Source organism: Equus caballus, chromosome 3 (assembly GCF_041296265.1).
Source record: "Equus caballus isolate H_3958 breed thoroughbred chromosome 3, TB-T2T, whole genome shotgun sequence".
NCBI classification, from domain to species: Eukaryota; Metazoa; Chordata; class Mammalia; order Perissodactyla; family Equidae; genus Equus; species Equus caballus.
The window spans coordinates 73,894,295-73,911,963 of record NC_091686.1 but is presented as its reverse complement, the minus strand read 5'-3'; the positions used below and the strand labels follow the sequence as shown (position 1 = coordinate 73,911,963).

The 17,669-nt window shown below is 35.3% G+C and overlaps 1 long non-coding RNA gene across 1 annotated transcript in view; it reads right to left on the bottom strand.

Annotated features, from left to right (window-relative positions):
• The window catches only part of LOC138923333 (uncharacterized), a 31,582-nt gene extending 14,334 nt beyond the window's left edge, over window positions 1-17,248 (bottom strand). The window contains exon 1 of the long non-coding RNA XR_011436813.1: window positions 17,121-17,248. This is a non-coding gene — a long non-coding RNA (uncharacterized lncRNA). The remainder of the gene's footprint in view (window positions 1-17,120) is intronic.
• Window positions 17,249-17,669: the final 421 nt, after the last annotated feature.

The following is a 17,669-nucleotide window of genomic DNA, read 5'->3' as shown; positions in this document are numbered from 1 at the left end:
AGCTTTCCTCATCTGGTCAGTGACTTGACCAAATCTATAATTTAGGTACATAGCAATAACAGTATAACTGGAATTATGAGAAATGATGAGTATAATCTTGATTGCATGAGTTAAAAGTACGGTTATAGGTCTAAATTTAGGGGAAACAAAGAGACTAGAGGCAGGTAGATAAGAATCTCTTATAATCTTGCAAGAGATAATGAGAGCCTAGCGATAGTGGAAGTAGTGAGGAAGGGAAAACGTTAAGGAGATATTTTAAGGAAAAATAACACAACATTGATTGGATTATTATGTAGAGGGGAAAAAATCTAATGTAACAGATTATATCTTATTTAATTGAGGATACAAACAATAGGCAGCATAATTTCTGTGGAGTTAAATACTCCAATGGTCTTTGAAGGATTTATTCAATATATTCAGATGATGTTTTTAATGCTTATATTCCATCATCCATGACCATTTAAAATAGATTTATATGTTCTGACTTCTCCAACATCTCTATCATTACATTGAAAACAAAGTTTACATTTCCTAAGGTGACGAAAGAAAATGAAGCAAAAATTTATAATTTTGCATTTATAATCTTTGACAACCCATGAAAATAATGATTATTATAATAACTATTACTTAAGTGACATTTATGTGTAAGGCAATGTTCTATGGGCTTTGCATATATTAATTTGCTTCCTCCAGAAAATAATCCTATGAGCCCCATTATAGATAGATAAAGGAACTGAGGCATACAATACAGTCAAGTAACTAATAACTTGCCAAAGACCCAAGAGCTAGTTAGTGGCCGAGTTAAGATTTGAACATAGGTGATTTGGCCCGTGTTCATGTTCTTAGTCACTCCAGCATGCTGGGCTTTAGTATTTCACTTAGATAACCTCCAATAGTGGTCCACTCAGCATAATTCTAAACATCCTAAAATTTGCAAAAACCAATACTATCCCTACTTATAAATAATATGCAATAGGAAAAAATACTGTCCATAACAGTAATAAACTTGAAAGATGTATAAGAAGAAATCTAACAAGAAACATGGAAAAAATGTAGAAAATTATAAAACAATGAAAAACATAAAAGATGAATTGAATAAATTGATATATACTATGTTTATAGACAAAGTGTAGTTTTCCCACAGTAAATCTATAAATTCCATTCAATGTCAATGAAATCATAGAATTCTTTTACAGAATTTGAAAGACATACTAAAATACATATAGTTGAATAATGACATAAATAATTACCAACACAATTCTAAAAAATAAAAATAGGGTTGTGGAAATTGCCCTACCAGATATCAAGACTTATTCTAACACAATAAAATGAAAAGAATTGTGTATTGACACAGAAAAAGACAAATAGATGAATGGAAGAAGTAGTTCAAACACAAATTAATGCTAACATGAAAATTTGTGAAAAGGTATGACATCCAAATTATTCAATAAATGTTTTTGATACAAGTCAATTGTCACATAGAAAAAAATTATAGTGATAGCTAAATACACCAGAGACAAAAATAAATACCTAAGTGAGTAAAGAGTTAAGGGAAAACTATTACAAGATGAGATATATCTACGTGATCTTGGGTTCAGGTGGCATTTCTTTAAAAAGATACAAAAAACAGAGAGACAGGTCTGTGAATTGCCTGTGTTCTGCAGGCAGAGGCCCACATGCCGAGACCCGGCTAGAATCTGCTAAGAGTCAGTTTTTAGTGAAACAGCATTGAGCTATGAGCCAAGACCCACTTCTTCACTAATTTGATCTTGTGCAAGCCATCTTACCTCTCTGGATCTCAGTTGTCTCATCTGTAAAAAGGAGATAAAAATTCTTTACCTTTCTGAAGTCTTCCTCTTTTCTGTAGGTGAGCTGCCACCACAACATGGCCACTGACAGACGAGTGGTATAGGTCTGCACCTGGAACCGAACCTGGGTTCCTGAAGCCAAGTCCACCAAACTTAACCACTAGGCCACCAGCGCTGGCCCCAAATTCACCCTTTAAAAGTATACTATCCAGGGAAGATCCAAGATGGCGCCATGAGTTGTCCTCTTTGTCTCTCCCCCTTCAAGTCTACAATTTTTTGGACACTCATCACTTAACAAAGGATATCCAGATAGAATCTCAGGATGTCTGAGAGACCCACACAACTATACATCGGAAGGTGGATGGACTTCCCTCCGGGAGGAGGTGGAGATAGGTGAAACCTCTCCGACTCCAACCAAAAAGCCTAGTACCTGCAAGAGGCTTTCTTCCAACGGACACCCCCAGAAGATCAACACACACCTAGGGCAGAAGTGAGCACACACCAGAGGAGCGACAGTGGAAACAGGTGACCAGAACCCTACCTAAATCCCCCGCAATTACTCCTAAACGCAGAGGGAAACTCTAGAGTTACACACCTGAGCCTGCAGGGAGAGTCTTGCCCCGCCATTGGCAGGGAGATCCCACCCGGTGTCCATGGCGCCTGGAGGGTCTCAGAGAGAATCACAGAGGGCGTGGCGGTCCCCCGGCTGCCACTGCCTGCACGGCCGGGCAAGGGATTGCTGGAGATCTCAGAGAGGATTGGGGCTGGGTGAAGCTCCAGAGGCTGGCTCCACGCCCCGGAGGGGAAGCTCCAGAGTTCCGCCCAGGCAGCAGACAAAACTCTCTGTCTGCCATTAGCGGAGGGGCCACACCCAGCATTCACAACACCGAGAGCATCCCGGAGAGGAGAATATCAGGCAGGGCAGCAGCTGACCAGCTACCACTGAAATCAGGATCTCCGGCTATCCCCCAGTCAGGGCAAAGGGCTCCCCGAGTTCCTGGGGAACAGGACTGGGGCTGAGCAGAGTTCCAGTGACCCGGCTCCGTAGCCTAGGGGGAAACCCTACAGGCTCACAGCAGCCTCAGCAAAAGCCTCTGCACAGCACTAGTAGAGAGCACCCATCCGGCAGCCACAAGGCTGGAAAACCCCGGGACAAAAGTAGCATAGCTAGGTGAGCTAACCACAGAGTGTAGAAGATGCCAATAGCTCTGCTGTGACCCATAGTGGACAAGTGAGATTTTGTGGGTGCCGACAGTGACGGAGCGGCAAATATAAGTGATCCTACCCCTGGCTGCTGGAAAAGCCCATAACACTGTTGCAGACCCCAAGGAGGGAGCACATCTAGGTGGGCTGCAACAGTAGGCACCAGCAGCCTGAAGCCCCCCCGTGACAGCTCCCATGGCAGAGGAGGGAATCCAAAGGACCACTGTGACTACGAGGAGGGGCCCAGGCCCAGTTAGCAACTACGGACAGGGTTCCTGGTTGGTGCAGTATAAACAGCTGCTCCCCCACCACACCAGCAGAAACAAGTGGAAGGAGCAACTAATCTCTATCTCTATGTGGAGGCACAAATCTACAACATCAAGCAATATGAAAAAATACATTAAATCTCCAGAACAGAAGGAAAATAACAAATACACAGACAACAATCCCAAAGAAAATGAAATATATAACCTAAATGACGATGACTTCCAAACAGCCATCATTAAAAATCTCAATGAGTTAAAAGAGAATTCAGATAGACAACTCAACGAGTTCAGGAGCTATGTCACAAAAGAGTTTGATACAATAAAGAAGAACCAAACAGAAATACTGGAAATGAAGAACACAATAGAGGAGATTAAGAAAAATCTAGATGCACTGAACAGTAGGGCCAATAATATGGAGGAGAGAATTAGCAATTTGGAAGATGGGAATATAGAAATGCTGCAGGCAGAGGAGGAGAGAGAAGTAAGACTAAAAAGAAATGAAGAAACTCTCCGAGAATTATCAGACACAATTAGGAGATGCAACGTAAGGATTATAGGTATACCAGAGGGAGAAGGGAAGGAGAAAGGGGCAGAAAGCCTATTCAAAGAAATAATGGTTGAGAACTTCCCAAATCTGGTGAGAGAGATGGATCTTCAGGTGACAGAAGCCAATAGATCTCCAAACTTTATCAATGCAAGAAGACCAACCCCATGGCATATAGTAGTGAAGCTAGCAAAAGTCAACGACAAGGAGAAAATACTAAGGACAGCAGGCAAAAGAAACTAACCTACAAAGGAACCCCCATCAGGCTATCAGCAGATTTCTCAGCAGAAACTTTACAGGCTAGAAGAGAGTGGAATGATACATTCAAAAATCTGAAGGAAAAAAATCTACAGCCGAGAATTCTCTACCCAGCGAAAATATCCTTCAAATACGATGGAGAAATAAAAACTTTCCAAGATAAACAAAAATTAAGGGAGTTCATTGCCACAAAGCCTCCTCTTCAGGAAATCCTCAGGAAAACCCTCATTCCTGAAAAAATCAAAAACAGGAAAGGGGCTACAAAACCAAGAGCAGAGGAGATAAGTAGAAGGACAACAACAGAGAGTAGCAGCTCTTCATCAGAACAGATTAAACCATGGGACGAGAAAGAAAGGAAATTGAAGAAAACTGGAAAACAAGACATAAAATGGTAGTGGTAGGCCCCCACATCTCAATAATCACTCTAAATGTAAATGGATTGAACTCCCCAATCAAAAGACACAGAGTGGCAGGATGGATCAAAGAACAAGACCCAACAATATGCTGCCTCCAGGAAACACACCTCAGCCCCAAAGACAAACACAAACTCAGAGTGAAGGGATGCAGAACAATACTCCAAGCTAATAAAGAACAAAAGAAAGCAGGTGTCGCTATACTAATATCAGACAAGGTAGACTTCAAAGCAAAACAGATAAAGAAAGACAAAGAGGGACAGTATATAATGATAAAAGGGACTCTCCACCAAGAAGACATAACACTTATAAATATATATGCACCCAACACAGGAGCACCAAAATTTGTAAAGCAACTCTTAACAGAACTAAAAGAAGACATCAACAACAATCCAATAATAGTAGGGGACCTCAACACACCATTAACACCAATGGACAGAACATCTAGACAGAAAATCAACAAGGAAATAATAGAATTAAATGAAAAATTAGACCAGATGGACTTAATAGATATATATAGAACACTTCATCCAAAAACAGCAGGTTACACACTCTTCTCAAGTGCACATGCAACATTCTCAAGGATTGACCATATTTTGGGAAAGAAAGCAAACATCAATAAATACAAGAGAGTTGAAATAATACCAAGCATCTTTTCTGATCATAATGCTATGAAACTAGAAATCAACTACAAGAAAAAAGCAGAGAAAGGTGCAAAAATGTGGAGACTAAACAACACGCTTCTGAACAAACAATGGATCATTGAAGAAATTAAAGAAGAAATCAAATATTATCTGGAGATAAATGAAAATGAGAATACGACATACCAAATCATTTGGGATGCAGCAAAAGCAGTCCTAAGAGGGAAATTCATTGCAATACAGGCTCACCTCACTAAACAAGAAAAAGCTCACATAAGCAACCTCAAACGACACCTAACAGAACTAGAAAAAGAAGAACAAACAAAGCCCAGAGTCAGTAGAAGGAGGGAAATAATAAAAATAAGAGCAGAAATAAACGATATTGAAACAAAAAAGACAATAGAAAAGATCAATGAAACAAAGAGTTGGTTCTTCGAAAAAATTAACAAAATCGTCAAACCTTTAGCCAGACTCACCAAGAAAAGAAGAGAGAAATCTCAAATAAATAAAATTAGGAATGAGAGAGGAGAAATCACAACAGATACCAATGAAATACAAGGGATCATAAGAGAATACTATGAAAAACTATATGCCAACAAATTGAACAACCTGGAAGAAATGGACAACTTCCTAGACTCCTACAACCTCCCCAAACTGAATCAGGAAGAAATGGAGAATCTGAATAGGCCAATCACAAGTAAGGAAATATAAACGGTAATCAAAAATCTCCTCAAAAATAAGAGTCCAGGACCAGACGGCTTCTCTGGAGAATTCTACCAAATATTCAAAGAAGACTTAATACCTATTCTTCTCAAACTATTCCAGAAAATTGGGGAAGATGGAGTACTCCCTAACACATTCTATGAAGCCAACATCACTCTGATCCCCAAACATGACAAGGACAACACAAAGAAGGAGAACTACAGGCCACTATCACTGATGAACATAGATGCAAAAATACTCAACAAAATTCTGGCAAACCGAATACAGCAATACATCAAAAAGATTATACACCATGATCAAGTGGGATTTATACCAGGGACACAGGGATGGTTCAACATCCGCAAGTCAATCAACGTGATACACTACATCAACAAAATGAAAAACAAAAACCACATGATCATCTCAATAGATGCAGAGAAAGCATTTGACAAGATCCAACACCCATTTATGATAAAAACCCTCAATAAGATGGGTATAGAAGGAAAGTACCTCAACATGATAAAGGCCATATATGACAAACCCACAGCCAACATCATACTCAATGGACAAAAACTGAAAGCCATCCCTCTGAGGACAGGAACAAGACAAGGGTGCCCACTTTCACCACTCCTATTCAACATAGTACTGGAGGTGTTGGCCAGAGCAATTCGGCAGGAAAAAGAAATAAAAGGAATCCAAATAGGTAATGAAGAAGTAAAACTCTCGCTGTTTGCAGATGACATGATCTTATATATAGAAAACCCCAAAGAATCCATAGAAAAACTATTAGAAATAATCAACAACTACAGCAAAGTTGCAGGGTATAAAATCAACATACATAAATCAGTAGCATTTCTATACACTAACAATGAACTAACAGAAAAAGAACTCAAGAACGCAATCCCATTCACTATTGCAACGAAAAGAATAAAATACCTTGGGATAAACTTAACCAAGGAAGTGAAGGATCTATACAATGAAAACTATAAGACTTTCTTGAAAGAAATTGACGACGACATAAAGAGATGGAAAGACATTCCATGCACATGGATTGGAAGAATAAACATAGTTAAAATGTCCATACTACCTAAAGCAATCTACAGATTCAATGCTATCCCAATCAGAATCCCAAGAACATTCTTCACAGAAATTGAACAAAGAATCCTAAAATTCATATGGGGCAACAAAAGACCGCGAATTGCTAAAGCAATCCTGAACAAGAAAAACAAAGCCAGCGGAATCACAATCCCCGATTTCAAAACATACTACAAAGCTACAGTGATCAAAACAGCATGGTACTGGTACAAAGACAGGTCCACAGATCAATGGAACAGAATTGAAAGCCCAGAGATAAAACCACACATCTATGGACAGCTAATCTTTGACAAAGGAGCAGAGGGCCTACAATGGAGAAAAGAAAGTCTCTTCAACAAATGGTGCTGGGAAAACTGGACAGCCACATGCAAAAGATTGAAAATTGATCATTCTTTTTCACCACACACCAAAATAAACTCAAAATGGATCAAAGACCTAAAGATTAGGCCTGAAACAATAAGTCTTCTAGAAGAGAATATAGGCAGTACACTCTTTGACATCAGTTTCAAAAGAATCTTTTCGGACACTATAACTCCTCAGTTGAGGGAAACAATAGAAAAAATAAACAAATGGGACTTCATCAGACTAAAGAACTTCTTCAAGGCAAGGGAAAACAGGATTGAAACCAAAAAATAGCTCACTAATTGGGAAAAAATATTTACAAGCCACTTATCCGACAAAGGGTTAATCTCCATAATATACAAAGAACTCACGCGGCTTAACCACAAAAAAACAAACAACCCGATCAAAAAATGGGCACAGGACATGAACAGACATTTCTCAAAAGAAGATATAAATATGGCTAATAGACACATGAAAAGATGTTCATCATCGCTAATCATCAGGGAAATGCAAATCAAAACTACACTAAGATATCACCTTACACGCTTAGATTGGCAAAAACATCCAAAACCAAGAGCGACAAATGTTGGAGAGGTTGTGGAGAAAAAGGAACCCTCATACACTGTTGGTGGGAATGCAAACTGGTACAGCCACTATGGAAAACAGTATGGAGATTTCTCAAAAAGTTAAAAATAGAAATACCCTATGACCCAGCCATCCCATTACTGGGTATCTATCCTAAGAACCTGAAATCAGAAATCCCAAGAGTCCCTTGCACCCCTATGTTCATCGCAGCATTATTTACAATAGTCAAGACGTGGAACCAACCTACATGCCCAGACTGATGATTGGATAAAGAAGATATTGTATATATACACAATGGAATACTACTCAGCCATAAAAAAAGACAAAATTGGCCCATTCGCAGCAACGTGGATGGACCTCGAGGGTATTATGTTAAGCGAAATAAGCCAGTCAGAGAAAGACGAACTCTATATGACTCCACTCATAGGTGGAAGTTAACATATTGACAAGGAGATCTGATCCGTGGTTACCAGGGAAAAGGGGGGGTGGGGGGAGGGCACAAAGGGGGAAGAGGTGTACCCACAACATGACTAACAGTAATGTACAACTGAAATCTCACAAGGTTGTAATCTATCATAACATTAATTAAAAAAAAGATACAAAAAACATAACCTTAGAGTAAATTATTATTAAATTCAACCAACTCAATTGTGTTTAATTTATGCTAATATATTGAACAATTGGAGGAACTATAAATAAAACTGGAATATTTGAACAGACTTCTAGAAGACATTAACAATGTGAACAACAAAGAAAATTAAAAGAAAAAAATACAAATCAAAATTACAGAACTCCACCAAAATTATTGCCTGAAATTAAGGCCAGTCAATTCACACACAGACACACACACACACACACACAGACACACAAGCAATCAAAATAATAAAGGAAAGTATGTCAGTAAATCAGCATCTGGAACTCAATAACTTCTTACCCTATATTATCTCTTTAGAAGAAGCCACAATCATTTTTTGTTAGGATTGTAGCCGTAGCTCTTAAGTCTGCTACCAGCTTCTACTCTTTTCCCCTTTAGTCTGTTACTAACACAACCATTAGAGAGATCTCATTAAATTATGAGTTAGATTACAATTCTGAACAAAACCAGTGCTTTCTTCATCTCGAGTTAAAGCCTTACAGTTTTAAACCCCAGTTTGCCCAAGAGAGTCCCATGCTTGTTGCTCCCACTCAGTTATTAATAGTACTCCCTCTCACTCTTAAAAGAGTCCTGTTGGATCATAAATATATAGTTATTAGGCCAGATCCAAAATCTGCAACATTTCTTTTCTCATCTTGTACCGCTCCCCCACCCCCCAACCATTCAGCATTAGCATCACTCCCTGCACGTTCTTCCCTCAGAGTTTTTTTACTTATGTCTTACATTTCCTCGGCCTGGAACCCAAACATCTCTTGTGCATATCTCTCTCAAGGTTTCTGATAAAATTTAAACTTATCAGTAAAAGCCTATTTCATTTATAATAGTAATACTAGCCTCACACTTCCACTTGGTATACTCCATTACCTAATTCTGCTTGATTTTTCGTCATAATTTTTATCACCTTTTGACATGTTATATGTTTATTTCTTTATTTTTTCTCTTCTTCCATTCCTCTAGAATATAAGTTCATGGAGAGTAGAAATTTGTACTTCTTCATTCACCTCCGGTGGTGCCTGTTACATAATATGTACTCAACAAATATTTGTTTAATGAAAAAAAAGACTAACTGTATTGCAGAATATTATTCACAATGCTGATACTATTTAAGCAAAATTGTAAAATGTTCGGACAGATATGGGAATAATGCTATGCACTATACTATTCCACAAACACCAAAATGTTGATAGTAGTTACCTTGGGGGAAGAAGAAAGAAAGAAAAATATGATTGAGGATGGTGTCATTGGTCATTTCAACCTTATCTGAATACTTTCATACAGTTATTAACTAAAGAAAAGGTAAATATGAAAAATTTAAGTTTTGAATTCATAATGGTGGAAATCCTGGTATTTTCATATTATTCATTGTAATTTTATGCAGTTTTTTATTTCTTTAAAATGTGTATCAATTACCATCCCTTGTTATAGATTGAATAACAGAGAACCATGATTTTCTCCTTCACTAGCTAATCATTTATAAAATCTTTCATAAAATGCAAATTGATTTGAAGAACATATTTATTAAACCAATATGCTCTTTTGGATATTGTTTTCAATGAAAAATATTGAAGCTAAAATCATAAACTAGAAACAAACAAATGATGTTCCAGGGCATTATTTTCTCAATAACATAATTGAAAAGGCACCATTTATTTCAAATTAATTTAGCAATCCTTACTATTTTATGTCCTAGAGTTTCCTTACTGGCATAGCTTCTCACTAGCTCTCCAGTTTTTCCCCATGTCTCTCTAACCCTTACTCAATAAGCTCATTCTTTTATTTCCCTGAGCATAAAAGGAAAATATTTTTCTGAAGTCATTTAATTTTCTAGACCTGTCCCCATTCACACAAAAATATAACATCCTGTTCCACCAGTATCACAGAACCAACTGACATCTTGTTTGTGAAAAACATTTTATGAAGGCTAAATCATTATATGACCATTAGGACATATTATACTGTTCTCTGGAAAAAACAATTCTACAAAAATTTAGTGATGATTTTTGTAGGGGAAAACGTGGGGAAGAATATTAAAGATAAACGCAGGTGTAATAGAGATAGATTTTTTCACTAACCGTAGAGTAGTAATGAGAAAAGTAACAGAATTCTCAGCTGAAGCTCCACTCCAGTACTATGACCAAAACTTCCCTGTTCTTCAATTTCTTTGCCAATAATGTAGGGAAAATATATTTCATGTGGCTCAGAGAGGATAATATATTTTAAATGATTGTTTTCAATAACAATAATTGGGTACCAAAAGGTTATATTGATGAGAATTTTATTTGAAGAACCAACAATGAACACAGAGCCACAACTGGATACCATAACATTGCCAATAAAAATAATTTCAGCAAACGCAGCAAAGGCAAGCAATTGTTTGGGATTTTTATCTTTCTGATACTGAAGAATGTATAAAAATCAATTGAGCAACTCAAAAGAAATGAAAACTTTAAAGAAATTGTTTTTTGAGTATAGTCACAGAAATAACGGCAGATACCATAATTACATTGAAACAGGTACATTGTAATCAGAAACATTTCAAACAAATTACATTCTATGAAGAAAGGCCAAAATTATCTCTAGACATGGTGATAATATCATTCTATCCAAAAGATAAAGTGGAATCTGCTCTGTGAATGATTTTCTTTTCTTTTCTTTCCTTTTTTTTTATTGATTTACTTTCTTTTCAGAACAAAAAAAATAGTTTGTGTAGAATGAAGCAGTTATATGAAACAGAATAGATAACATACTAGCAGAGAACTGATTTCTTATGCATGACAACAAGAGTAGCCAATGTATTGTTTTCTTCTTCGTTCACAATCAGTTCAAACTCAGATATATGCATAGAATGCCTACTATGTGCAAGAAAAGTCATCAAGAATAAAAGGTTTCCTTGTCTTGGATTTCAAGGTATCTTGTGATTGAAACCTTCCAAAATTAGAATCTATATTGTCAACATGAAACAATTAGCTATGAATTATTCCAAAATCATCCCCATGAATTTGTCCAGCTGAAGCTTTAAACATGTCTATCTGAGCTCCAGTGCCACTTAGTTGACGTCTTCAGTGTATGGAATGAATTATTTTTCTGATACCATCAGCAAAGAATAGTTATTCTATCTTGTTTCTATGATCTTATGGATAAAAGGCATCTATTACAAGGGACTTAGAGTTCAGAGGTTTGTCAATACATCATTAAATCTAAGCTGCCCATCATGGTGCCAGTTAGCAAAAAGATACAAAAAGATACATTGAGTGGGCCAGCCCCGTGGGTTACTGGTTAAGTTTGGTGCGCTCCACTTTGGCAGTCTAGGTTCAGCTCCTGGGTGTAGACCTACACCATTTATTGGTGACCATGCTGTGGCAGCAACCCACATACAAAATAGAACTAGCTCAGGGTGAATCTTCCTCAGCAAAAAAAGAAAAAATAAGATACACTGAGTGAATGAATGAATGAAGTAAATTCCAAACTTTTACTTAAGTATTTAAAATACTTGACAAATAGAAAGAGAATATTTTCCAAATTAATTTAGGGATTTAGCCCAATTCCAATCAACTTTTCAACAGGGATTTTTTTATAACCATAATTCTGAACGTTTTATGAAAAGAAATCAGCAAAAATAGTGTACACATTTTTGAAAAAACGATTAATGAGATATTTTCTTATATAATAAAGCATAAGCTAAATTTGGAATTATCATAAAAGTTATGCTAGATGTAGACTAATGGCACAGAATAAGTAGCCTAAAATGTTAGGAATTTTATATATAATAAAAGTAGCATCATAATAAAGTAAAAAATTGATTTTTTTAATATATTGTGTTGGAACAATTTGTCAATGACTTAGAAAAAAATAAATTTTTTTCTTCATACCTTATCCAAAAATAAATTCCAGCTGGACAAAAAAAATGCAAAAAATATAAACAGTAAAACCTGTAGGTAAGTATTTGTTGAACACTCAGAATGAGCAAGGACTTTCTGAGAATGTAACAATGAATTAAATCATAATGGAAAAAGTCAATTGATTTGACTACATAAAATTTTAACACATCTACAACCTCTAGATAGTCAGTTTGTCTTAGTGCCCAGCCGTGGCCGTGGGCCAACATCTGTATTTAAACTAATTAATACAACTAAAATCAAATGACAAGATTAGGGAGATAACTGAGACAAATATGCAAATTGATAGATGAATATCCTTAATAAACACTGAGGTGTAAAAATTAATTAAAGAAATACTTTCTTCACATCGAGTCAATCAACAATGAGCATGATCAAATCACTCTCAAATGAGATTTAAGGTATTAAGAAAACTGTGGAAAATACACAACATCACTAATGAAGAAGTGCAAAAGGAAATGATGAGGTATCATTTTTCCACCTATCAAGTTTATGAACTGTTTTGCACAATAATAGTATTCCACTGTTGCATGAATTCAGTACCACAGGCATTCTTATATCAGGCTGGTGAAGAGGATACCTTGACCTAATTTTGGACAAAGCAACTTTGACCAGTAATAAGAGGACAGTGATTTCTCCTTATGGATGTGTACAGCTTATGAATCCATGACTCTGATATTGCAGTTTTAGAATAACGTCACGGCCAAAAAAGGACCAAGTGCAACCATGAAATAATTTCAAAACAAAACAATTTCTTCTATCTTTATAACACACTTATGGAGTTACTTATCTTAGACCAGATTAATAGTTCTCAAAAACCCGCTGTTTTTCTATGTACCCAATTACTCTGTGAAGCTCCTTCTTTCAACACTCCATGGAAAACTCCTCCCCCTAGACTAGTCCAAGTGCATTACATCCCTCTACTTTTCCTCCATGGCTCCTCAATTCTGCACCAACAAAATAAAAAGGAATGAATGTGGCAAACCAGGACCTTGAGGGGAGGGGAGCAGGTCAAAAGAAATAAATAGAGGGAGCAGAGCTGGAATTTCCTTTCATAAGCAGGATAGAAGAAAGACTTAGGAACACTCCTAAATTAATATTTTGTTCATCGTATAAGAAAACAATCAATAAATCAATATACCTTCAAAGATTATTGTTCAAAGAAAGATTCACATGCAGCATTTAAATAATAGCAAAACATTGGATTCAATTTCCATGGCCATTCATAGGTTAGAGATGAGGCAACATTCATTCACATAGGAAACATGCAGTATATTCTCGTACACGTGAATTTGAAGAATAATGACATGAGAAAATTCTAAGTGGAAAAAAGAAGCAGAAAATATATTTCCAATATGACGATATTTTTACATAGAGAAAACTAAAGGAAGTGCACTAAAAATGTTGCTATTGCTATTCTAGTCTTTTTCTGCAAGTTCCTTGTATTATATTAGGTGTTTTCCAAAGTTCTGGCAGTGAGCATGTGTTATTGTAATGACTTTTTTAAAAGTAAAGAGAAAAGGTAGGAAAATGACCCTTTAGAATATTTGGTTTCATTTTAATCTCTGTATTTATACCTATATGAAAGAGGTGGCTAATTGCCAGTCAATCCCAGTTACTAAGAACTTAAAGCAGTAAACTTTCTTCCACTAAGTTGGCTACAGCTAAGCATTGACATTCCTGTTGTCTTTTCTTGGCTATTACTGAAGATGGAGGAAATACCATAATCATGAATCTAAACTCAGGCTGATGACTGACAGTGTGTCGTAAAAGAAACTCATCTTACCCAGCAGTCTAAAGAGAGACCACAGACCTAATTTATCTTCTAATATAGTCCCAAGTCTAAAGGAGAGGAGAAATGGCAATGCATTAGTCTACGTCTCTGATGTCACAGTTCTAATTTAACACATTACTGAGAAGATAAATCTTTGAATATGTCCTGCATAAATAACACATTGTTATGACTCTGTTAATAAAGCATGAACAATTAGCCTAGGGACTTCTAGTAATCTTTTTTCATTTTATTCGTATTAAATATTGATTTATAGAGTATATTTAAGGTATATAAAAATAATAATACATAAAAATCAAACTCTTTCTCAGTTAAAAAAAAATGCTGACTTTTAAGTCTCTATGTAACCTTCTCTATTTAGCTGTAACTACTGTTTTGAATTTTGTGTTCGCTATATTTGTATTTTTCTGTCTTAGATTTACTAGATGTTGGTATCTCCAAACTTCTACTGTTTAGTTCTGCATGTTTTCAAACTTTATATAATGCAATTGTCCTATATCTATCCTTCCATAACTGCTTTTTGACTCAACTTTATGTTCCAGAGAGTCATCTTTGTTCATATGTTGATAAAATTAATGAAATTATTTTCTTATCAGCTACACTTTATTCTCTTATAAGACTATAGCACAGGTAACAGATCTTTTCTGGTATGGATGAATTTGATTTGTGGATCTGCGTGATTTACCTTTTTTTTTGCTACCACAAACCATCTTGCCCTAACATCTTTGCCACGTTTCGTGGCGCTCATGTACAATGGTTTCAGCATGCATATTTAGGAGCAGAATTGTTGGGCCATAGGATAATTGGGTTCAAAATTACCATATGATGTCATATTATTTCTAAAGGATATTTTTGAGAGAATTAATTTTTTCTAAAGAATTCTTTATTCATTTTATACGTTGCTGGATTTTATTTACTAACACTGCCTTGAATTTTTGATTCTAGGTTCACTCTAGGCTAATAAAATTAACCTGAATTTTATATGCCAATAATGTTCTTGTTAGGTTTTGTTATCAAGGTTATGTTAATATTACAAAATGACCTGAGAAGTATCCCTTTTTTTCTTTTCTCTGAAAAAAAGCATTTAAGATTATCATTATTTGTGCTTGAGCATTTGTAGACATTTCTAATGAAACTAAGTGGGCCTAGACAGATTTTAGTTTTAAAATTTTAAATTAATCATTAATATGTTCATTGTTATAGGAACATTACACAACTCAGGTACAATATTTAATGGTTATAAGATTCTTTAATTGTTATAGGATTATGACTTGTTATATGATTATCATGATTTATGTTTCTTAAACACTTTATGTCTTCAAATTACTGCAATTAATCTTTTAATAGCTCATATATTTTGATAAACTACTATGTCTCTAGTTACTTACATATTTTCATTCTGAATGTTTTTGTACCTTCTTTGTTCTTCTGTGATCAAACTTTCCAGAGTATAGTATCTTTTAAAAACATATACTTTTATTGGTATCCTTTACTGTATTTATGTTCTGTATTTTATTATATTTCTGCTTCATTTTTTCCTTGCTTCTACAACTTTTGGGTTTACATCTTTGTCCTTTTTTAATTCTTTAAATTGCTGCCTACTTTATTGTCACCTTACATTTGTTTCTAATAGATATACTTAACGCTTTAAATTTCCTCTAAAGCCCTGTTCAGATGAATTACGTAAGTTATGATACTATGTGATATTTTGTTGTCTTACAGTTCAAAATATTTTGTTTAATTTGTATTTTAGGTTTTTTTTCTTTGACCCATTAGTTATCTATTTCCGTGACGTTTTTTCAAATATCTCTTTGCTGTAGATCTCTAATTTATATATAATGGTAGAAGACTGTTCTTTATAATAAAACTTTTGAAAAATTTTTGAGACGTTTTATTTTTCAGTACGTAGTCAGCTTTCAAAAATATGCTATATGTCCTTGAAAAAAATATGTATTCCTCAGTTGGTAGTTCAGTGCTATATATCCATCTATTAAAGCAAATCTATTCATTTGTATCGAGTAAATTTTCTATGTCCTTAAAATTTATTATCTACTTGATCTATTAGTTATTGAAAGAAGTATAATTAAAAATCATCAAAATAATGCTAGTTTTGCAAACTTATCTTTATAGTTTTGCATCATTTACTTTAAATATTTTTGAAACTATACTATTAGATAAAGTTTACCATTATTATTTTTTTCTGGTAAATTGAACATTTTATCATTATCTGGAGACCTCTTTATGCTTTTTAATGCTTCATGTGGTTTTGCTTTAAAGTCCAGTTACCTGATATATATTTACACCAGCTCTCCTTTGTTTAGTATTTACTTTATATATCTTATGCAACTTTTTCCTTTCAGCCTTTCTGTGGTCTTGTGATTTAGATATAAGTAGTACTTTTAACACATTCTGGCAGTCTTTGTCTTTTTTAATAAAGAATTTATTCATTTTACACTTAATATAATAACTAATATTCTGGAAATATTTTCCATCATCCCATTTTGTGACTTCAGTTTCTTCCATCTTTTATATACATTTTTCCACCTCTTCTTTCATTTGGATTGATTATTTTTCTTCTTCCATTTATATAATCTACTTTGTTTAATGTTGTACAATCTGTTTTTAATTTTTAATGATTGACAACTATATTAATGTGAACAAAGTCTAAAGCTCTAAGTGCAGAAAATAATGAAGAACAAAAGAGTAACATAAATATACATCTAAATAAATAATAATTTCTAAGTTTTAAAATATACATATGGAACTAAAATACAGGAAAAAATAGCATACAAATTGGGAAGAAGGGATTATACCTAGTTAGGTGTTCTAATTATAACTCATATTATAAATTATATATTATTTGAATATAGCATATAGCAGTATAATTTATAAGTTAAGACATCTCTAGGTAACCACTTACCTGTGGTTAGCCAAACTCAAAATTAAGGGTACGGTTCTTCAAAAGACTGCCCTTACTTCAAACATCAGCCACACGCTTCAGGCTCCTGAGGGCCACACACACTTCTGAACAGCTGGGTACAAGTTTGAAGTTTCCCACATCACCTTCAGGTTCAATGATTCACTAGAAAAATGCACAGAACTCAGGAAAGCACCATACTTACAATTACAGTTTTACCATAGCAAAGGAACCAAATTAGAATTAGCCCAACAAGAGACACAGAGAGAGAAGTCTGGAAGAGCTCCAAATGTTCTTGAGAACATGTTACCCTCCCAGCACTGAAGTATGACAACACTCAAAGGATACTGCCAACCAGGGAAGCTCACCAGAGCTTTAGTGTCCAGAATTTTTATTGGGGTTTTATTACCTAGGCACGATTAGTTGAATCCTTGCCCATATGACTCAATCTTTAGCCTTCTACCCTCCCTAGAATTTTGACTGATACCATGTGACTCAACCCTATAATCACATGGTTAGCCTTTCTGGAATGGCCTGCCCTCACTCTGAGTT